The 21,583-nt window shown below is 42.0% G+C and overlaps 1 protein-coding gene across 1 annotated transcript in view; it reads right to left on the bottom strand.

Annotated features, from left to right (window-relative positions):
- The window catches only part of LOC121582736 (rho GTPase-activating protein 24-like), a 234,927-nt gene extending 221,494 nt beyond the window's left edge, over positions 1-13,433 (bottom strand). Inside the window, exon 1 of the mRNA XM_041898797.2 lies at positions 12,740-13,433. The gene's annotated coding sequence lies outside the window, so the exon portion shown is untranslated. The remainder of the gene's footprint in view (positions 1-12,739) is intronic.
- Positions 13,434-21,583: the final 8,150 nt, after the last annotated feature.

Genomic DNA, 21,583 nt, shown 5'->3' with positions numbered 1-21,583 from the left:
TATTCGGCGCATGTGACAAATAACATTTGATTTCATTTGATCTACCAAAGTGGATATTTTTCAAATCTGTCCAGACTGATGTATTGTAACAGGCCCACAATGTGTTTACTAAAGTCAAATGTGGATATATTGGATATATTGGATATATATGTATATATATGGATATATATTGAATATACTGTATATTGGATATACACTACAAGTCAAAAGTTTGGACACACCTACTCATTCAAGGGCTTTTCTTTATTTTTACTATTTTATACATTGTAGAATAATAGTGAAGACATCAAAACTATGAAATAACACATATGGAATCATGTAGTAACCAAAAAAGTGTTAAACAAATCAAAATATAATTTATATTTGAGATTCTTCAAATAACCACCCTTTGCCTTGATGACAGCTTTGCACACACATGTGTATTTCCAACCGTAAAGCATGGAGGAGGAGGTGTTATGGAGTGGGGGTGCTTTGCTTGTGACACTGTCTGTGATTTATTTAGAATTCACACTTAACCAGCATGGCTACCACAGCATTCTGCAGCGATACGCCATCCCATCTGGTTTGGGCTTAGTGGGATTGTCATTTGATTTTCAACAGGACAATGACCCAACACACCTCCAGGCTGTGTAAGGCTATTTGACCAAGAAGGAGAGTGATGGAGTGCTGCATCAGATGACCTGGCCTCCACAATCACCCGACCTCAACCCAATTGAGATGGTTTGGGATGAGTTGGACCGCAGAGTGAAGGAAAAGCAGCCAACAAGTGCTCAGCATATGTGGGAACTCCTTCAAAACTGTTGGAAAAGCATTCCAGGTGAAGCTGGTTGAGAGAAAGCCGATAGTGTGTAACGCTGTCATCAAGGCAAAGGGTGGCTACTTTGAAGAATCTAAAATCTAAAATATATTTTGATTTGTTTAACACTTTTTTGGTTACTAGATGATTGCATATGTGTTATTTCATAGTTTTGATGTCTTCACTATTGTTCTACAATGTAGAAAATAGTAAAAATAAAGAAAAACCCTTGAATGAGTAGGGGTGTCCAAACTTTTGATTGGTACTGTATAGATTTAGAAGTTGTTCCTTTTCAGGTTTAGAAGAAGTGACTGCTATATGTTAACGCCCGTTTGTATAAGCCGGTAACATAGCTAGCATACAGAAATCGGTGGTGGTAGTCAATGTTGTTTTTAACTGCAATGCAGTTTATTGGTGACGATGAGATGAACATGTATTGGGGTTGACATCCATACAATAATTATACTCCAATTTCTACCTCAACATAGTGTGAAATACACATATAAACAATATCCTAAATGTAGGCTAATTTTGCTGGGGGGCAATGAGGAGATACAGGATCTTTCCCCCACGCGTTTCCATGGCATTTCCATTGTTTGGGTCGAGTTCCATTGACCTCTTTACCGCAGTTATTCTGAGAACATGGCAACCATGTTTTGTATATGTTTGGTGGGATGTTGATGGAATATTCTCCTAACCCTCAGATAACTGGACATTTGAATGTTCTTGCAACTTCCCATGAAATGTGTCTAGAACCTTAATATCTTATATTTTATGAACATGACAACCATGTTCTGTATATGTTTGGTGTGACGTTGTTGGTCGATGGAATATTGTCATAGCCCTCAGAAAACTGGACACAGGAATGTTCTTGCAACGTTCCAATGAAATGCATCTAGACCATTAATATTGGATAATCTGAGAACATGGCAACCACATTCTGGGTAAGGTAGCCTAGCGGTTATAGTGTTGGGCCAGTAACAGAACGGTCGCTGGTTTGAATACCTGAGCCGACAAGGTGAACAATCTGTCGATGTGCCCTTGAGCAAGGCATTTAACCCTAATTTCCTCCAGGGGCGCCATATTACTTTTGCTGACCCTGTAAAACAACACATTTCACGGCACCTTCTTTTTTTCTTCTGTTTGACATTTAGGGAATATTCTCCTAATGCCAAAACATGCTAAATAGGTTGCCAACCTACATACAGTAGATTGCTCCCCTAACTAACAGATAACTGGACACTCAAACATCTGAGGAACATTACGGGTAACATTACAAAAACATTCTCTCTCCCTAGAATTGTTAGCTGGTTAGGGACACATAATACACATGAATCTCCAAATATGATTGAATTTCTCTTTTTGATTAGGCCAGTGAAAAGCCAAGGGCTTGTCACTATGTGTGTGTGTGTGCATGCATGCATGTGTATGTATGTGTTGGCCAGTAAGTGAAAAGCTAAAGGGCCGTGTATGTGTGCACGCATGCACTCACACTAGTGTGTGTTTGTGTGTATGTTTGTGACTGATCCCTCTCGGTTTGTCACAGTATCACTGTGTTCTTGAGATCACACTCTGTAGTAGAGTCTATATCTCCTCACTTCATGTGCCCCTGCATCCAGTAGCCAAATCAGTAATAAGTAATAATTCCACTAGTTCCAGAGGCCCACGCATAGAAATAGAATCCCTAGAACGGCTAAAAACCTATTCTATTTCTATGGTCCCACCCACCCAGGTCTCTCTCAGAGTTAACTGTTAATTTCCCCTCTGACTGTCTGGCTAGGTTCCAAATGGCACCCTATTGCCTATTTAGTGTACTACTTTTAACCAGGGTCCATAGGGATCTGGTCAAAAGTTGTGCATAACTGCATATGGGGAATAGGGTGCCATTTGGGATGTAGCCTCTCTTACTCTCTCCTTCAGCTGCATGATGACTCAGGCTGAGATGAGTCACTAATTGATAGGTAAAAGTGTATCAACGGATGCTGACCACTGTGGAATTAACTACTATGTACAAAATAAACTATGTGTTAAAGTCAAGATACAATCATGGATAAAAACAAATCATATTCCTCTCTCTGTCTGTCTCCACTGAGAATTAATTTCAAGAAGTAAATGTGTTGTAATAGAGATATCCAAGTGACTCTGTCTGTATGTGCAAGTTACTAATTGATCTCAAAGCATTTCTTAGAAGCTGATTCATGAGATTAGTTATAGAGAAGAACAGTTCTGCTTGTGGTGAAGGGCTGGGTTGTGAACAGTTGAAGTCGGAAGTTTACATAGACCTTAGCCAAATACATTTAATCTCAGTTTTTCACAATTCCTGACATTTAATCCTAGTAAAAAGTCCCTGTCTTAGGTCAGTTAGGATCACCACTTTATTTTAAGAACGTGAAATGTCTGAATAATAGTAGAGAGAATGATTTATTTCAGCTTTTATTTCTTTCATCACATTCCCAGTGGGTCAGAAGTTTACATACACTCAATTAGTATTTGGTAGCATTGCCTTTAAATTGTTTAACTTGGGTCAAACATTTCGGGTAGCCTTCCACAAGCTTCCCACAATAAATTGGGTGAAGTTTGGCCCATTCCTCCTGACAGAGCTGGTGTAATTGAGTCAGGTTTGTAGGCCTCCTTGCTCACACACATTTTTCAGTTCTGCCCACAAATTTCTATAGGATTGAGGTCAGGACTTTGTGATGGCCACTCCAATACCTTGACTTTGTTGTCCTTTAGCCATTTTGCCACAACTTTGGAAGTATGCTTGGGGTCATTGTCCATTTAGAAGACCCACTTGCGACCAAGCTTTAACTTCCTGACTGATGTCTTGAGATGTTGCTTCAATATATCCACATTATTTTCCTTCCACATGATGCCATCTATTTTGTGAAGTGCACCAGTCCTCCTGCAGCAAAGCACCCCCACAGCATGATGCTACCACCCCCGTGCCTCACGGTTGGGATGGTGTTCTTCGGCTTGCAACACCCCACTTTTTCCTCCAAACATAACGATGGTCATTAAGGCCAAACAGTTCTATTTTTGTTTCATCAGACCAGAGGACATTTCTCCAAAAAGTACAATCTTTGTCCCCATGTGCAGTTGCAAACCGTATTCTGGCGGTTTTATGGCGGTTTTGGAGCAGTGGCTTCTTCCTTGCTGAGCGGCCTTTCAGGTTATGTCGATATAGGACTCATTTTACTGTGGATATTGATACTTTTGTACCTGTTTCCTACAGCATCTTCACAAGGTCCTTTGCTGTTGTTCTGGGATTGATTTGCACTTTTAGCACCAAAGTACGTTCATCTCTAGGAGACAGAACGCGTCTCCTTCCTGAGCGGTGTGACGGCTGCGTGGTCCCATGGTGTTTATACTTGCGTACTATTGTTTATACAGATGAACGTGGTACCTTCAGGCGTTTGGAAATTGCTCCCAAGGATGAACCAGACGTGTGGAGGTCTACAATTTTGTTTCTGAGGTCTTGGCTGATTTCTTTAGATTTTCCTATGATGTCAAGCAAAGAGGCACTGAGTTTGAAGGTAGGCCTTGAAATACATCCACAGGTACACCTCCAATTGACTAAAATGATGTCAATTAGCCTATCAGAATCTTCTAAAGCCATGACATAACTTTCTGGAATTTTCCAAGCTGTTTAAAGGCACAGTCAACTTAGTGTATGTAATTTTCTGACCCACTGGAATTGTGATACATTGAATTATAAGTGAAATAATCTGTCTGTAAACAATTGTTGGAAAAATTACTTGTGTCATGCACAAAGTAGATGTCCTAACCGACGTGCCAAAACTATAGTTTGTTAACAATACATTTGTGGAGTGGTTGAAAAACGAGTTTTAATGACTCTAACCTAAGTGTATGTAAACTTCCGACTTCAACTGTATATAGCACTGTGTGTCATTAGGCGATATGACAGACATAACCATCAACTGACTGACTTACACTCATTTGAGAAATAAAACCCTGAGCACAACATGTCATATGTACATCAAGCCTCGCGGCTTATGATATGGGAATGATGAAAAGCATATATCACACTGTAATTGAAAACTGTCATTTATCAAATACTCTGAAACAGGATGTTTTACAGTATAATACAGTCAATTGTACAGTGTGTAACTACACAGTACTTGCTTTGATACCATATTTATATTACAGTAGGTGTACTGTGATATGAAATATATAATTTTAATTGCCACCGAGCTACCTGTAAGCTACTGTCAAATTCACGGTAACCCTTTTACAGTGCATCTCCACAGTACCCTGAAAAGACAGTCAGACAGTCCAGCAGCTCCTCCTCATACAGTCTTTAAAAATATATTTTTGTAATCTTTTATGAACAATACAAAAAATACACATAACAACAACAACATCAACTACATCATACCTGCCCAGACCCACCCATTTAAAATTTTAAATGTTTTAATCATTTATCAGACACTCTTATCCAGAGTGTCTTACAGTTAGTGCATACATTTTCATGCTGCCCCCCCGTGGGAAACAAACCCACAACCCTGGCATTGCAAGCACCATGCTCTACCAAATGAGCTACAGGGGACTATGCCACCCAATCTCCAGTGCCGGCATCCCTTTCCGCCACATGGCCTGAAACTGCACCATTTTGTTTCTCTCCGTAGCCCACACACTTTCAATATTTAAATAATAAATCATTTGACTTTTCTATTGTGTTAATGATGGTGGATTAATTGATTTCCAAGTTTTTAGTATACATTTTTTCAAGATGAGTGATGAGAAGGGAATAGTCCAACCCATCGGGTATCTCATTACACCCCCATATGCCATGTCTTCAAATATGCAGACAGACAAATTCAAAATAAGCTTTCATTGTAATACAACTTCCTAGCTCTGCCCACAACTTCCGGACTTTATAGCATTCCAAGAAAGCATGGATTATTGAGTCATTATTAGTTTTACACTTAAGACATGACTCTGCCGTTGTGCTGTAGAATTTGTGAATTTTATCTGTTGTATAATAAATTCTATACATTAGCTTATACTGGATGAGGCGTACATTTTCGTTAACTGTAATTTCATCAGTTATGCTCTAACTTTCCTTCCATCTTGTTCCAACAGTTCTTTTTATGTCTTGGTTCCAATAGTTTACAGTGCATTCGGAAAGTATTCAGACCCCTTGACTTTTTCCACATTTTGTTACATTACAGCCTTATTCTAAAATTGATTAAAATATTTTATTTCCTCATAATGACAAAGCGAAAACAGGTTTTTAGATTTTTTTTGCAAATGTATAAAAAAAAAAAAAACAGAAATACCTTATTTACATAAGTATTCAGACCATTGGCTATGAGACAAAAAAATTGAGCTCAGGTGCATCCTGTTTCCATTGATCATTCTTGAGATGTTTCTACAACTTGATTGGAGTACACCTGTGGTAAATTCAATTGATTGGACATGATTTGGAAAGCACATACCTGTCTATATAAGGTCCCACAGTTGACAGTGCATGTCAGAGCAAAACATGACGTCAAAGGAATTGTCGGTAGAGCTCCAAGACAGGATTGTGTCGAGGCACAGATTTGGGGAAGGGTACCCAAAAAATGTCTGCAGCATTGAAGGTTCCCAAGAACACAGTGGCCTCCATCATTCTTAAATGGAAGAAGTTTGGAACCACCAAGACTCTTCCTACAGCTGGCCGCCCGTCAAACTGAGCAATCGGGGGAGAAGGACCTTGGTCAGGGAGGTGACCAAGAACCCAATGGTCCTTTTCTAAGTCAAGATCACTTTTGCAGTCCAAAAGGAAGCCGAGATCTACCGCTCAGGTTTTTTGAAACATTACTCAAAAAATGTAACATTAAACTAATAAAAACTGTTCTGTAGGAATGAGGTTTGTGCAGTAGACCTAATATATTACCATAGAATATTGGCTATATGCCTGGCCTGCCAGTATTGTTATTCTGACCATATTATATTTAAAAACTCGAGCTTTGATAACAAAATACAGTGGGGAAAAAAAGTGTTTAGTCAGCCACCAATTGTGCAAGTTCTCCCACTTAAAAATATGAAAGAGGCCTGTAATTTTCATCATAGGTACACGTCAACTATGACAGACAAAATGAGAAAAAAAAATCCAGAAAATCACATTGTAGGATTTTTAATGAATTTATTTGCAAATTATGGTGGAAAATAAGTATTTGGTCAATAACAAAAGTTTCTCAATACTTTGTTATATACCCTTTGTTGGCAATGACACAGGTAAAACGTTTTCTATAAGTCTTCACACGGTTTTCACACACTGTTGCTGGTATTTTGGCCCATTCCTCCATGCAGATCTCCTCTAGAGCAGTGATGTTTTGGGGCTGTCGCTGGGCAACACAGACTTTCAACTCCCTCCAAAGATTTTCTATGGGGTTGAGATCTGGAGACTGGCTAGGCCACTCCAGGACCTTGAAATGCTTCTTACAAAGCCACTCCTTCGTTGCCCGGGCGGTGTGTTTGGGATCATTGTCATGCTGAAAGACCCAGCCACGTTTCATCTTCAATGCCCTTGCTGATGGAAGGAGGTTTTCACTCAAAATCTCATGATACATGGCCCCATTCATTCTTTCCTTTACACGGATCAGTCGTCCTGGTCCCTTTGCAGAAAAACAGCCCCAAAGCATGATGTTTCCACCCCCCATGCTTCACAGTAGGTATGGTGTTCTTTGGATGCAACTCAGCATTCTTTGTCCTCCAAACACGACGAGTTGAGTTTTTACCAAAAAGTTATATTTTGGTTTCATCTGACCATATGACATTATCCCAATCCTCTTCTGGATCATCCAAATGCACTCTAGCAAACCTCAGACGGGCCTGGACATGTACTGGCTTAAGCAGGGGGACACGTCTGGCACTGCAGGATTTGAGTCCCTGGCGGCGTAGTGTGTTACTGATGGTAGGCTTTGTTACTTTGGTCCCAGCTCTCTGCAGGTCATTCACTAGGTCCCCCCGTGTGGTTCTGGGATTTTTGCTCACCGTTCTTGTGATCATTTCTACCCCACGGGGTGAGATCTTGCGTGGAGCCCCAGATCGAGGGAGATTATCAGTGGTCTTGTATGTCTTCCATTTCCTAATAATTGCTCCCACAGTTGATGTCTTCAAACCAAGCTGCTTACCTATTGCAGATTCAGTCTTCCCAGCCTGGTGCAGGTCTACAATTTTGTTTCTGGTGTCCTTTGACAGCTCTTTGGTATTGGCCATAGTGGAGTTTGGAGTGTGACTGTTTGAGGTTGTGGACAGGTGTCTTTTATACTGATAACAAGTTCAAACAGGTGCCATTAATACAGGTAACAAGTGGAGGACAGAGGAGCCTCTTAAAGAAGAAGTTACAGGTCTGTGAGAGCCAGAAATCTTGCTTGTTTGTAGGTGACCAAATACTTATTTTCCACCATAATTTGTAAATACATTCATTAAAAATCCTACAATGTAATTTTCTGGATTTTCTTTTCTCATAGTTGACGTGTACCTATAATGAAAATTACAGTCCTCTCTCAATTTTTTAAGTGGGAGAACTTGCACAATTGGTGGCTGACTAATTTCTTTTTTTCCCCACTGTAGATCAGTTGGTGTAGAAACTCGAGGCGCACCACATCTACCTCAGGCACAAATTAATGTTGTTCCTATGACCAGAGAAAGTGAAATAGACAAGACGAGCTGCTAATAATAATACAAACGCAGGGCTATCGATACACTTGGCTACTTATTCATTGCTGCGCGAACGGATGTAGAGAGAAGTGTTTTCTAATAGTGTTAAATAAAAACATTGTTTAATATGCTGAATAAAACTTAAACATGAACTCACTCATGAAAACAGCAGCTCTTTGCTTTATTCTTTGACAGTCTCTCTCTCTGGTAATGGTTTTAAAAGTTATGAAATCTCACGAAGGCTAGTATAAAACTTTGTTGTGGCCTGGGTCATGGAAGCTGTAAGTAGGCACAGTGATTAGAATTTTCAGATTGGCCAGCGCAGTAGGCGCACTCAATTTAGCAACATATCTCCCAGTCCGCCGTGTAGGCGGAGTTTGTATTTTCATACATATGAAATGGTTCAAAATGGGAACACTTTGCGGTGCGCAGGGCTTCTGAATCAAGTGCACCTAACGCCAACAGCACAACACGAGAAATGCTTTTATCTTTGGCTTTTCTACAGAAATGTGATCGACTAGGAATGCCTTGAAGATTGATGACCACTGCTCTATGGGGACAGTGATAAGAGACCTAAGTGACCTGTTACATAAAACGGTCCTTATAGATTTATCGTCTGTAAACAAATTGAACTGCAGCTTCTCCCATAAGAAGTCATTGCGGAAGAGATATAGTGGGGAGAACAAGTATTTGATACACTGCCGATTTTGCAGGTTTTCCTACTTACAAAGCATGTAGAGGTCTGTCATTTTTATCATAGGTACACTTCAACTGTGAGAGACGGAATCTAAAACAAAAATCAAGAAAATCACATTGTATGATTTTTAAGTAATTAATTTGCATTTTATTGCATGACATAAGTATTTGATCACCTACCAACCAGTAAGAATTCCGGCTCTCACAGACCTGTTAGTTTATCTTTAAGAAGCCCTCCTGTTCTCCACTCATTACCTGTATTAACTGCACCTGTTTGAACTCATTACCTGTATAAAAGACACCTGTCCACACACTCAATCAAACAGACTCCAACCTCTCCACAATGGCCAAGACCAGAGAGCTGTGTAAGGACATAAAGGATAAAATTGTAGACATGCACAAGGCTGGGATGGGCTACAGGACAATAGGCAAGCAGCTTGGTCAGAAGGCAACAACTGTTGGCACAATTATTAGAAAATGGAAGAAGTTTAAGATGACGGTCAATCACACTCGGTCTGGGGCTCCATGCAAGATCTCACCTCGTGGGGCATCAATGATCATGAGGAAGGTGTAGGAATCAGCCCAGAACTACACGGCAGGACCTGTTCAATGACCTGAAGAGAGCTGGGATCACAGTCTCAAAGAAAACCATTAGTAACACACTACGCCGTCATGGATTAAAATCCTGCAGCGCACGCAAGGTCCCCCTGCTCAAGCCAGCACATGTCCAGGCCCGTCTGAAGTTTGCCAATTACCATCTGGATGATCTAGAGGAGGAATGGGAGAAGGTCATGTGGTCTGATGAGACAAAAATAGAGCTTTTTGGTCTAAACTCCACTCGCCGTGTTTGGAGGAAGAAGAAGGATGAGTACAACCCCAAGAACACCATCCCAACCGTGAAGCATGGAGGTGGAAACATCATTCTTTGGGGATGCTTTTCTGCAAAGGGGACAGGACGACTTCACCGTATTGAGGGGAGGATGGATGGGGCCATGTATCGCGAGATCTTGGCCAACAACCTCCTTCCCTCAGTAAGAGCATTGATGATGGGTCGTGGCTGGGTCTTCCAGCATGACAATGACCCGAAACACACAGCCAGGGCAACTAAGGAGTGGCTCCGTAAGAAGCATCTAAAGGTCCTGGAGTGGCCTAGCCAGTCTCCAGACCTGAACCCAATAGAAAATCTTTGGAGGGAGCTGAAAGTCCGTATTGCCCAGCGACAGCCCCGAAACCTGAAGGATCTGGAGAAGGTCTGTATGGAGGAGTGGGCCAAAATCCCTGCTGCAGTGTGTGCAAACCTGTTCAAGACCTACAGGAAACATATGATCTCTGTAATTGCAAACAACGGTTTCTGTACCACATATTAACTTCAGATTTTCTGATGTATCAAATACTTATGTCATGCAATAAAATGCAAATTAATTACTTAAAAATCATACAATGTGATTTTCTGGATTTTTGTTTTAGATTCCGTCTCTCACAGTTGAAGTGTACCTATGATAAAAATGACAGACCTCTACATGCTTTGTAAGTAGGAAAACCTGCAAAATCGGCAGTGTATCAAATACTTGTTCTCCCCACTGTAACTGCTCAGCTCTGTAAATTAGGGAGACTGGTTCCTCACGAAGGGGGAGGTTCATAGTTCTCTTGGCTCTCGAGCCAAGGGCCTGTGACCTCAAAGTCATAGGAAGAAGGGGATGGACCCCCACACATAGACCCATCCCCAAAGGTCCTGTTCTGTCTGATAGTGAAACAGTGACACCAGAGATACAGTTTGAACAGTATGTGGACTACAGCTGCCTGGGAAATATTTGTCCCTGAGATCATGTCTAAAAGATGTCAGAGGTTCCTGCAGGCCCCCAAGCTTACATGTTTACAAATGTCATTGAGAGCAGATTCATCTACTTGTCTTTTATTTTAGCATACTGTATCGGTGGCTTTTCTACAGAAATTAGATTGACTAGGAATGCCTTGAAGATTGATGACCACTGCTCTATGGGGACAGTGATAACAGAGTGCCAGACAGACAGTACAGCTCCTCCTCTTTCTGATATCATATTCCTATATAGAGACAAAACATATCATAAGCCTTATAACAAGGCATTATAAAAGGTTCATACATGCTTATAACAAGTTATAAAGCATGTAGAATGTATCGCTATGGGGACAGTCATAAGAGAGTGCCAGACAGACAGTACAGCTCCTCCTCAGACAGTCCTATTGATAGTCTCTTTCTACTTAGAGAGACATAAACTAATATACGCTAAGCCATATAACAAGTTATAAAGCATTACAGTATACCTGCAGGCTTTAAGTAAAGTGTTACTGAGAGTGCCAGGCAGCAGTCCTGCAGCTCCTCAGACAGTCCTATTGGTAGACTCTGCTTACTCTGCCTGCTGGTACTGACATAGACTGGAAACAGAGGGGCGACAAGGCTGTAGTGGAGCGGATCGAGAGCTTCAAGTTCCTCAGAGTCCACATCGCTTAGGACTTAACATGGTCCTCTCACACCAACAAAGTCGTGAAGAAGGCGCGATAGCGCCTCTTCCCCCTCAGGAGGTTGAAAAGATTTGGCATGACCCCTTAGATCCTCAAAAGGTTCTGCAGCTTCACCATTGAGAGCATCTTGACTGGCTGCATTACCGCTTGGCATGGCAACTACACTGACCTCGATTGCAAGGCGCTACAGATGGTGGTGCGGATGGCCCAGTACATCACTGGGGCCGAGCTCTCTGCCATCCAGGACCTCTATACCAGGCTGTGTCAGAGGAAGGCCCGGGTATATTGTCAAAGACCCCAGCCACCCAAGCCATAGACTGTTCACTCTGCTACCGCACGGCAAGCGGTACCGGAGCGCCATTTCAGGGACCAAAAGGCACCTGAACAGCTTCTACCCCCAAGCCATAAGACTGTTGAACTGTTAATCAAATGGCAACCCAGACTATTTCATTGACCCTTTTTTGCACTGACTCTTTTACACTGACTCTATGCACACTCACTGGACTCTACCTACACACTCACACATACTTACACTGACACTCCAACACACACACACACACACACACTACATACGCTCACACACACAAAACACACACATGCGTTTTGTCACCACACACACACACACTTTCACACTATCCACAGACGCTGCTGCTACTCTGTTTATTATCTATCCTGATTGCCTAGTCACTTTTACCCCTACCTACATGTACATGTTAGCTCAACTACCTTGTACCCCTACACATTGAATCGGTACCAGTACTCTTTGTATATAGCCTCGTTGTGTTACTATTTTATATTTTTATTTGCACATATTCTTTTGTTGGGAAAGGGCTCGTAAGTAAGCATTTCACGGTAAAGCCTACACCTGGTGTATTCGGCGCATGTGACAAATACAATTGTATTTTATTTGGATGGATGTGTGAACTCAACTCGTCTTAATGTGAAAAGGACATGACCTATAACGACTGCCAAACAAAACTAACATACTGCAGACACACACAGGTGTACACAAAAACAATAGGCTACAACACTGCACCTACAGTACATTAGAAGACACAACAGAAGGGCACAAACACTTACCCTAGTAAACAGCCTCTCCGTAATATCCAGGTGTGACGTGTTTACAGTCCCAGAAAGAAATCATAAATCCACAGTTAGTCCCATTACTCAGAAAGAGCTTAAAATCCTTGGTTAGAAGAGAGAGAGAATCTCTACTTCTTTAGCCAGAGCACTCCTCTGTCTCTGTTGTCACCTTCATGAAGCTGGTCAGCTGCGTCAGAGAGCTGTGAGTTGGCTGACTAGAGAGAGTGCATGAGCGAGCTGACTGGAGAGAGCATGAGCAAGAGAGAGAGAGTGAGAGAGAGAGTGAGAAAGAGAGAAAGAGAGAGAGAGTAGCATTCAGACTGGCTCTCTGTGAGCATGGCTGGAATGAGCTGCTGTCATAAACTTTTCCCTTGACTGCTCAGACTATCTACCTGCTGGGTAGGTCTCCGTGGGGAAATGACAGGACGGACGGCAGCCGCAACCGAAGATCAGCAGCCTAAAGCCACATGGGGCTCCAGAGGTAAAGAGAGAAGTCCATGCAGTACATCAGAGTCACAACACACTCTTCACCAGCCTGAGCCAAGACACGGCTCACAGCAGAGCAGCCCGCATTAAACACAGCATCACAGCCTGAGTCAACACACAATGTGCTGGCTGTCTGTGAGCAGGTTTGGTTTCAGATTCCACACAAGCAACTGACAGCCCCATCTGCCCCCACCATCTCACTCGATCTCTCTCACCCGCTCTCTCTCTCTCTCTCGCTCGCTCTCTCTCTCTCTCACACACACACACATACACAGACAAGTACACACATCTCCTCCCTCTCCGTCAGCAGGCAGGGTGGAGCGGGACACCTCTCCTTGGAGTCACAGGGGAGACTAATACCATTACTCTGTTCTCTTACTTTACTGCTCTCATACTGTACTTTTAAAACACAACTTAACAGAGATACTCTGTATAAAAGTACAATTCATTAATATATCAGTCATAGATTTCAGTTGGGGGGGGTTCTGTCATGAAAAAAAAAGTTTTACACTAAGTTGGCCCAGATACAACAGTGTTCTAGATGACATAGACAAGACAAATTACTATGTATGGAGTTACTGGGATAAACAGTTGTCTCTCTCTCTCTCTCTCAGCTACTATGTCTCATTCACACCTCTCTAAGCCCAACTGTACACACAACAATAGAAAGGAAAGTGCATCTTGCTTGTCTGTTACTAGTTTAATTGCCTCCGTCCATCTCACAGTGTTCTCCTAGAGACTCTGTGTGTGTGTGTGTGTGTGTGTGTGTGTGTGTGTGTGTGTGTGTGTGTGTGTGTGTGTGTGTGTGTGTGTGTGTGTGTGTGTGTGTGTGTGTGTATGTTGTTTGTTCATTCACAACACCGGGTGGTATTCCATCACATAAGCATAACACTCCTGACAGCTCCAGCACAGTAACCACATACCAGAGCTCAAGCATCCATCCATAAGCTTCTTATCTTCTCCTTATCTTTCTCATAAGAATGAATTATGTCATGTGACAAAAATTGATTAATACACTTGTAACACTATCTACCTTATTCAAGATCTCTCTCATGGCAGCCTTAAAGATGTCCTCCAGTGATTTCTTACTTTTTCTGTTGAAAAGCGATATCCCGAGTATAAATCAAATCAAATCTAATTGTATTTGCCACATGTGCCGAATACAACAGGTGTAGACCTCACAGTGAAATGTTTACTTACAACCCCTTAACCAACAACGCAGTTTTAAGAAAAAAAGATAAGTACAAAATATGTTGAGGTAATTGAGGTAATATGTACATGTGGAAGAGTTAAAGTGACTATGCATAGATAATAAACAGAGTAGCAGCAGCGTAAAAGAGGGGGTGAGGACAATGGAAATAGTCAGTGTAGCCATGATTAGCTGTTCAGGAGTCTTATGGCTTGGGGGTAGAAGCTGTTAAAAAAGCCTTTTGGACCTAGATTTGGCGCTCCGGTACCGCTTGCCGTGCGGTAGCATAGAGAACAGTCTATGACTAGGGTGGCTGGAGTCTTTGACAATTTTTAGGGCCTTCCTCTTACTCCTGGATGGCAGGAAGCTTGGCCCCAGTGATGTACTGGGCCGTACCTCTCTCTCTCTCTCTCTCTCTCTCTCTCTCTCTCTCTCTCTCTCTCTCTCTCTCTCTCTCTCTCTCTCTCTCTCTCTCTCTCTCTCTCTCTCTCTCTCTCTCTCTCTCTCTCTCTCTCGCTCTCTCGCTCTCTCTCTCGGTTAGAGCCAGTGAGAGCAGAGCATATTGTGTCAGAGCAGGGGTATCTGGTGACAGGTATGGACCAAGCCCTGCCTTGTCTTGTCTGTTGACCCTACATTGTGACAGAGAGACAGATAGAGAGAGAGGTTATGTCACCCTCTAGCCTCACTGACAGGTGCTGTCATAAGGTCAACGTCCCCAACAATGTTTACAATGCCCTGGAGCATCCCCATGGCAACAGAGCACATTTCACTGACTGGCAGCTACAGCCATTCATCTAGTCACATGATCATAATTCATATTCTGACACCAACGTTAACTCTGCCAGAGTGATGCTTGATGAATACAGGACACATTACTATACTACTCGATCATACTAATTCAGATTCTGAAGTGTGGTTACAGGGATACTACATTATCACCTATTGTAAGTGAGAAACACATTTCCTGCTGCACTCCCTTACAAAAACAATATTGCAGTTTTGAAACTGCAGTAAAAGTGCAGTAACTGCAGTCAACTGTGGTATTTTGGACGCAGTAATTGCAAAATACTGCAGTTACACTGCAAAATTACGGCAGTAAATTAAAACTGTGTTATTTTGGACGCAGTATTTGCAGCATACTGCAGTTATAATGCACTCTAACTGCACTCTTTCTTCGTAAGGGCTGGGAGATGGAAAGAGAGAGGTATGAACACATTTCCTGTTTTTGGCACAAAGTACACTTCTAATGTCCACCTTGGGTGTCACCCCAGTCCCCAGCCCAGTACTCTGTCTGAGTACACCAGACAGCTTGTTCTCACTCACAACAAATAACAGGAGACTGTTCACACACATACTAAGACAGACACACATGCACTCATGCATGAACGCAGGCAGACAGACAGAAAGACAGACAGTCATGCACACGCACGCACACACGCACACATACACACGTTTACTCAGTCTCTCCTCTCCATTCACTGGTGGCCTATATGGCCTGATTGATATGGCTCACCCTATAGGAGTGTGTAACACTGACCACACAACACCCTGCAGATAGCTGCTACCTGATTCATCCCCTGGTCCCACCTAAATCAGGCAGAGGATTCAGATAATGTACAGCCCATCCTGTGTGTATCACATCCATTGAAATTAGAAATAGGCCTAGTAGTCAACTGTAATCATTAACTTCTAAACCCAACAGAGATTGTTCCATTGGATAATTAGTTCTACATATTCAGATCTGCAATGATGTGGAGTAACTGTGAGACTGCAGTTGCAGTTGTTTTCATCTCTATGCAGTGTTGTGTCTGTTCCTGTTTTCTGGTACTCTCATACCCCCAGGTGGTGACTTGCAGAACTTCTATTTCTGGAAACCTACTGTATCACTGGACTCTTTCCTTGATTTCCTGGCAGGCTGAGGCAGGGACAAACTCCATAAAATGAAGAAACCTTGGGAGGAACTAGACAAAGCAGAGGCCCATCCTCATCTGGCTGTACCATGACACAGATATGTAGTAATTCACTTCCCCTTCCTGACTCCTATGCATGCATAGGCTCTACTGGAGTGGAACCTGTGACGCCAGATCAGTTATGTTTACGGTCTACTCTACTCTACCACATGTACAGCATTTCCCCACTAGGTAGTCCCATTAGACAGGGCTATAAATCTAGGGGTGTAAAGGAAATTAGTTCAAGCAGCATGGCCATTAGAAAAAGATCGGGGAGGAGAGGAGAGGAGAGCAAAGATTGTCAGGCATAGTGTGGGACCCCTGGAGCAGTTGAATAGAACACTTACTTCAGTTAACTAGTCCCTCTTCGTCCTGGGTGGGACATATGGCCACAACTATCTTGGCCACTGGAGTCTGTCTTTGCGCCCTCTCCCATGAGAGACCCATCTCTTCCAGCTCAGCCACATGAACAGTTGATATAATAACACACTATTATTCCTCCTCTCACCAGAGGGAGACTCCCATAGACAGATCCCATAGTTTACTTTAGATGGTGTCAAAATGTTCGATTAGATAACATTTTTACTGTTATTTATATGTTTTTCCAGGGAAAGAGGTACAAAAAGCTTGGTCCCAGATCTGTTTGTGCTGTCTCATAAAAATTGGCAAGACACCACAAACAGATATGGGACCAAGGCTTGGTAGCTGTACAGTATAGTCCACTGTAGAACCTGGTTATCACTGTCCACCAAATATGTTCTGCAGTTGATATTGTAGGCTATATTTTCTCAGATAATATTATGGATATTGTTAGTCAGTAGTCAAGAGCGACAAGGGCGTGGTTGTGAGGGATAACATTTATGTTAAATAATCTTTTCTGGATCAGGAAACAAAACAGAAAAAAACTCACAATTAATTTCCTGCCCATGCACATGAACCAAACAGAATGTTGCAATAAATCAAGAGAAAATAGCCTGGTCCCAGATCTGTTTGTGCTTGCCAAACATGTTTGGCCTGACAACGACCATAGGAGTTCACAATAGGCAGCAAACAGATCTGAGACCAGGCTAGTGATGACAAAAAAGTAGGCCTACATTCTTTTCAGCTCCATCACGGGAGAGCCCTAATAATATAAGCCATTTAATGATAAATAAACTGTTTCTATGAGAGAAAAAAAACATTTAATGATTGTATAACTAGAAACAAGTAGCCTAGGCCTATAGGCCGATTAGAGTTTGTAGTGGGACTAGGAACACCAGCAATTTTTGGGGCGGCAAAAACTTTTGTTGTGCGTCTCTTTCCAATCATGCATTTAATGATAAAACGTTATTGGCCTACTACGTCTGAGAATTAATTTAGCCAAGATGGTCAGAGGTTGTAGGCTAGAGTCAAAAGGGCGAGTTCCCTTGATCAGTAGGTGGATTATGCAGGAGCAGTTGCCCCTCTCTTGCATGCCTGCTGCTTCAGTCACCTGGGACAACTTTAGATTCCTGTTTTTCTACAGTCAAAAGAATACAATAGCATTTGACAACCAACCTACTGGGAACAAACTGGTTTAATCAACGTTGTTTCAACAAAATTTGTCAACGTATCGTGACGTGGAATCTACGTGGAAAATACATTGGATTAGAAAAAAGTAATAAACTGTTGTTTTGAGGGTGAAATTTCAACCACAGGATTATGTCATCACGGTAACCAAATTTCAACATAGACAAACCTTGTATAAAATATGTTACATTTGTACCTTTAAAATAACTTCAGATCTTCAACATTATCAGAAAAAAACAATTATCTGGGCACCAATTTCCTACTGGAGAATTGATCTATGTACAGCTACCCGTTGGTCTCCCATTCAGGGTTTCAACCAAGCCAGCCCTGTCAGTGCATTTAACTTAAGGTAGTTAGGTAAGACAACACCAGCAGAGCTGAACAGTAATAGGTGTCATGGCGGACTGAACACAGAAGTGCAGAATGCCTCAAGATAAAAATGTAATATTCATTATCTGTAAGTTTGACTAAATATTAGTACTTCACTCCACATACTCGTGGGCAATAACCTTCAGTCTGGATAACAACACAAAACAAAGTATAAGGCTAAAGAAATTTATTGATTAATATCACCAATACAATCGACACGTAAACATGTCGGAGAGTAAGCATGGAGAACCAATCCCCAAAAGAAAACGAGACTCCTCAACGCTTTTCACCACCGGGAATGGTAAGTTTAGAAACCGACTTGATAAAGTCTATAATTGATAAACTGCGTGTACTTGAACTAGTCAGTAAAAACATAAAGAAGTTGAAGGCGAGCATCGAGATGAGTGACGAGAAAGCTGCGACAATGGAGACAAGCTAAAAGGTACAGTCAATACCATTGAAACGGATGATAACTTAAAAAGGAGAACATGTTTCTGAGAGAAGCCTTACTTGAAATACAGACTACAGTGCCTTGCAAAAGTATTTTTCTCCCCCTTGGCGTTTTTCCTATTTTGTTGCATTACAACCTGTAATTCAAATGGATTTTAATTTGGATTTCATGTAATGGACATACACAAAATAGTCAAAATTGGTGAAGTGTAATAAAAAAAAAAACTTGTTTCAAAAAATTCTAAAAAATAAATAACTGAAAAGTGGTGCGTGCACATGTATTCACCCCCTTTGCTATGAAGCCCCTAAATAAGATCTGGTGCAACCAATTACCTCAAAAGTCACATAATTAGTTAAATAAAGTCCACCTGTGTGCAATCTAAGTGTCACATGATCTGTCACATGATCTCAGTATATATACACCTGTTCTGAAAGGCCCCAGAGTCTGCAACACCACAAAGCAAGGGGCACCACCAAGCAAGCGGCACCATGAAGACCAACGAGCTCTCCAAACACGTCAGGGACAAAGTTGTGGAGAAGTACAGATCAGGGTTGGGTTATAAAAAAACATATGACATTTTGAACATCCCAGGGAGCGCCATTAAATCAATTATTAAAAAATTTAAAGAATGTGGCACCACAACAAACCTGCCAAGAGAGGGCCGCCCACCAAAACTCATGGACCAGGCAAGGAGGGCATTAATCAGAGAGGCAACTAAGAGACCAAAGATAACCCTGAAGGAGCTGCAAAGCTGCACAGCGGAGATTGGAGTATCTGTCCATAGGACCACTTTAAACCGTACACTCCACAGAGCTGGGCTTTACGGAAGAGTGTCCAGAAAAAAGCCATTGCTTAAAAAAAAAAAAAGCAAACACGTTTGATGTTCGCCAAAAGGCATGTGGGAGATTCCCCAAACATATGGAAGAAGGTACTCTGGTCAGATGAGACTAAAATTGAGCTTTTTGGCCATCAAGGAAAACGCTATGTCTGGTGCAAACCCAACACCTCTCATCACCCCGAGAACACCATCCCCACAGTGAAGCATGGTGGTGGCAGCATCATGCTGTGGGGATGTTTTTCATCGGCAGGGACTGGGAAACTGGTCAGAATTGAAGGAATGATGGATGGCGCTAAATACAGAGAAATTCTTGAGGGAAACCTGTTTCAGTCTTCCAGAGATATGACACTGGGATGGAGGTCCACCTTCCAGCAAGACAATGACCCTAAGCATACTGCTAAAGCAACACTTGAGTGGTTTAAGGGGAAACATTTAAATGTCTTGGAATGGCCTAGTCAAAGCCCAGACCTCAATCCAATTGAGAATCTGTGGTATGACTTAAAGATTGCTGTACACCAGCGGAACCCATCCAACTTGAAGGAGCTGGAGCACTTTTGCCTTGAAGAATGGGCAAATATCCCAGTGGCTAGATGTGCCAAGCTTATAGAGTCATACCATACCAGGCTCTGTCGTAGCCGGCCGTGAAGGGGAGACCCATGGGGCGGCGCACAATTGGCCAGGCGTCGTTCAGGGTAGGGTAGGGGAGGGAATGGCCAGCGGGGATGTTGGTAGAGCATGGCGTTTGCAACACCAGGGTTGTGGGTTCGATTCCCACGGGGGGCCAGTATAAAAATATACATATATATACAGTGGGGAGAACAAGTATTTGATACACTGCAGATTTTGCAGGTTTTCCTACTTACAAAGCATGTAGAGGTCTGTAATTTTTATCATAGGTACACTTCAACAGTGAGAGACAGAATCTAAAACAAAAATCCAGAAAATCACATTGTATGATTTTTAAGTAATTAGTTTGCATTTTATTGCATGACATAAGCCACTGTAGATCTATGAGATAAAATCTGGTACTTACTGGTATCAAAGAAAAATAGGAGAAGATCCTGAAAGTGTGGTGAAATAATTATTTCTTACAGCACTACAGATCCCAGGCGATACTGTCGACAAAATCAAACTCGAAAACAATAAAATACAACAATTGATGAAGAAATAAACTACTATACCAGTCTATACCGTTCAAGATAGTGAATGTTGTAAAATAATTAGTATTCGACTTTCTATTTGTAGTGTTTATAAATAGATAAAAGACAGCATTAGAAGAAAGGATAATTATTGAAAAGAATTCTTCAAATATAAGGAACTGGAACACATGTTGGAATCAACACGGTAGGGATAAAAACACAGCAAACAGAGGACATAGAAGGCACAGTATGTGGGTATGTACGGGTGTATTGTGATGGAAGGTGGGGTGTGTGAGTGCAAAAGGAAAATGGTTGCAAATGCCAGAGACATGTGTGTCTGCGAGCAGGAGTTGTGACAGAGAGAGCTTTCAATTTTGTGCAGATATGGGATATACATTTTAAAATAAATGATAAATATAGTTTATTTATTGTCCTATCATGATGGAACGGTCCCCAACCCTATGCCCTAGACACCCACCTGAGCGACCCATGCACTAAGGAGAAGTCCTTATCTGTTTTATAGGCCTACTACAAGTAGCCTATACGCAGCAAAGACAGAAAGATAAATGCGGTCAAAGGCTCACTAAAGCAGCACCGCCACCTCAGGATTCTTAGCCTGCCTGGCAGGACTGGTCCTACAAAGCCAAAGCCCCTTGATGGGTGAGCATAATATACAAGGAATTTCTCAAAGCTGCTAATGAGAACCTAGATGACCTTGTACCTAGCCGGTGGGGATCTGGTGCGGTTCCCCCACCCAGGTAGTGGCAGTGCTGGCAACATAGGGAGGAGGGTCACACTCAGACAATCAGAGAGGGGGCAAATTAGTGTGGCCCTGGAGGCACAAAATAATCAAAGGTCTGACTGCATAGAGA

This window comes from Coregonus clupeaformis, chromosome 15 (assembly GCF_020615455.1).
Source record: "Coregonus clupeaformis isolate EN_2021a chromosome 15, ASM2061545v1, whole genome shotgun sequence".
NCBI classification, from domain to species: Eukaryota; Metazoa; Chordata; class Actinopteri; order Salmoniformes; family Salmonidae; genus Coregonus; species Coregonus clupeaformis.
Note: the sequence above shows the minus strand (reverse complement) of the source record. Positions and strands in the feature narration are given on the sequence as shown.